At 23.1% G+C, this 3,011-nt stretch overlaps 1 long non-coding RNA gene across 1 annotated transcript; it reads left to right on the plus strand.

Moving 5' to 3' along the window:
- Positions 1 to 21: 21 nt before the first annotated feature.
- On the plus strand, positions 22 to 1,837 carry LOC143378221 (uncharacterized). Its single transcript, XR_013087830.1, has 2 exons — positions 22 to 1,081; positions 1,319 to 1,837. It is a non-coding gene; the product is annotated as an uncharacterized LOC143378221 (long non-coding RNA).
- The last annotated feature ends 1,174 nt before the right edge of the window (positions 1,838 to 3,011 follow it).

Genomic DNA, 3,011 nt, shown 5'->3' on the forward strand with positions numbered 1-3,011 from the left:
AAATAAATAGAGGGGAAAAAAGGTAAATAAATAGAGAAAAGAAAGGAGGTAAATAAATAGAGAAAAATAGGTAAATAATTTAGAGAAAAAAATAGGCAAATAAATAGAGAAAAATAGGTAGTGAAGTAGAGAAAACAAAGTAGGTAAATAAATACAGAAAAAAGAGGTAAATAACTAGAGAAAAAATAGGTAAATAAATACAGAAAAAAGAGGTAAATAAATAGAGAAAAATAGGTAAATAAATTAGGGGAAAATAGGTAAATAAACAAAGGAGAATAGGTAAATAAGTAGAGAAAACAAAAGAGGTAAACAAATAGAGAAAAAATAGGAAAATAAATAGAGAAAAAATAGGTAAATTATCTGGAGAAAAAATCGGTGTATACATAGAGATATATAGCTAAATAATTCAAAGAAAAAAAGGTAAATAAAAAAATAGGTAAAGAAATTTGAGGAAAAAATAGGTAAATAAATGAGAAAGAAAATGGGTAAATAACTAGAGAAAAAATTGGTAAATAAATAGAGGAAAACACGAGGTAACTAAATAGAGAAAAATAGGTAAATAAATAGAGAAAAAATAGGTAAATAAAACAGGGAAAAATAGGTAAATAAACAGAGAAAAATAGGTAAATAAGTAGAGAAAACAAAAGAGGTAAACAAATAGAGAAAAAATAGGAAAATAAATAGAGAAAAAATAGGTAAATTATCTGGAGAAAAAATCGGTGTATACATAGAGATATATAGCTAAATAATTCAAAGAAAAAAAGGTAAATAAAAAAATAGGTAAAGAAATTTGAGGAAAAAATAGGTAAATAAATGAGAAAGAAAATGGGTAAATAACTAGAGAAAAAATTGGTAAATAAATAGAGGATAAGAAGAGGTAACTAAATAGAGAACAAAACGTAAATAAATAGAGAAAAAATAGGTAAATAAAATAGGGAAAAATAGGTAATGAAGTAGAGAAAACAAAGTAGGTAAATAAATACAGAAAAAAGAGGTAAATAAACTAGAGAAAAAATAGGTGTATAAATAGAGAAAAATAGCTAATTAAAAAAAATAGGTAAATAAATAGAGGGGAAAAAAGGTAAATAAATAGAGAAAACAAAGGAGGTAAATAAATAGAGAAAAAATAGGTAAATAATTTAGAGAAAAAAACAGGCAAATAAATAGAGAAAAATAGGTAATGAAGTAGAGAAAACAAAGTAGGCAAATAAATACAGAAAAAGAGATAAATAACTAGAGAAAAAATAGGTAAATTAATAGAGAAAAAAAGAGGTAAATATATACAGAAAAAATAGGTAAATAACATAGGGAAAAATAGGTAAATAAATAGAGAAAAAATAGGTAAATAAAATAGGGAAAAATAGGTAAATAAACAGAGAAAAATAGGTAAATTAGTAGAGAAAACAAAAGAGGTAAACAAGTAGAGAAAAAAGAGGAAAATAAATAGAGAAAAAATAGGTAAATTATCTGGAGAAAAAATCGGTGTATACATAGAGATATATAGCTAAATAATTCAAAGAAAAAAAAGGTAAATAAAAAAATAGGTAAAGAAATTTGAGGAAAAAATAGGTAAATAAATGAGAAAGAAAATGGGTAAATAACTAGAGAAAAAATTGGTAAATAAATAGAGGATAAGAAGAGGTAACTAAATAGAGAACAAAACGTAAATAAATAGAGAAAAGATAGGTAAATAAAATAGGGAAAAATTGCTAAATAAATCAAGGAAAAAAGGTAAATAAAAAATAGGTAAAGAAATTAGAGGAAAAAATAGGTAAATAAATGAGAAGAAAAATGGGTAAATAACTAGAGAAAAAATTGGTAAATAAACAGAGGAAAACACGAGGTAACTAAATAGAGAAAAATAGGTAAATAAATAGAGAAAAAATTAGTAAATAAAATAGGGAAAAATAGGTAAATAAACAGAGAAAAATAGGTAAATAAGTAGAGAAAACAAAAGAGGTAAACAAATAGAGAAAAAATAGGAAAATAAATAGAGAAAAAATAGGTAAATAAATAGAGAAAAAATAGGTAAATTATCTGGAGAAAAAATAGGTGTATAAATAGAGAAAAATAGGTAAATAAACCAAAGGAAAAAAGGTAAATAAAAAATTAGGTAAATAAATTAGAGGAAAAAATTGGTAAATAAACAGAGAAAAATAGGTAATGATGTAGAGAAAACAAAGTAGGTACATAAATACAGAAAAAAGAGGTAAATAAACTAGAGAAAAAATAGGTGTATAAATAGAGAAAAATAGCTAATTAAAAAAAATAGGTAAATAAATAGAGGGGAAAAAAGGTAAATAAATAGAGAAAAGAAAGGAGGTAAATAAATAGAGAAAAATAGGTAAATAATTTAGAGAAAAAAATAGGCAAATAAATAGAGAAAAATAGGTAGTGAAGTAGAGAAAACAAAGTAGGTAAATAAATACAGAAAAAAGAGGTAAATAACTAGAGAAAAAATAGGTAAATAAATACAGAAAAAAGAGGTAAATAAATAGAGAAAAATAGGTAAATAAATTAGGGGAAAATAGGTAAATAAACAAAGGAGAATAGGTAAATAAGTAGAGAAAACAAAAGAGGTAAACAAATAGAGAAAAAATAGGAAAATAAATAGAGAAAAAATAGGTAAATTATCTGGAGAAAAAATCGGTGTATACATAGAGATATATAGCTAAATAATTCAAAGAAAAAAAGGTAAATAAAAAAATAGGTAAAGAAATTTGAGGAAAAAATAGGTAAATAAATGAGAAAGAAAATGGGTAAATAACTAGAGAAAAAATTGGTAAATAAATAGAGGAAAACACGAGGTAACTAAATAGAGAAAAATAGGTAAATAAATAGAGAAAAAATAGGTAAATAAAACAGGGAAAAATAGGTAAATAAACAGAGAAAAATAGGTAAATAAGTAGAGAAAACAAAAGAGGTAAACAAATAGAGAAAAAATAGGAAAATAAATAGAGAAAAAATAGGTAAATTATCTGGAGAAAAAATCGGTTTATACATAGAGATAT

Source organism: Andrena cerasifolii, unplaced genomic scaffold (assembly GCF_050908995.1).
Source record: "Andrena cerasifolii isolate SP2316 unplaced genomic scaffold, iyAndCera1_principal scaffold1327, whole genome shotgun sequence".
Classification (NCBI taxonomy): Eukaryota; Metazoa; Arthropoda; class Insecta; order Hymenoptera; family Andrenidae; genus Andrena; species Andrena cerasifolii.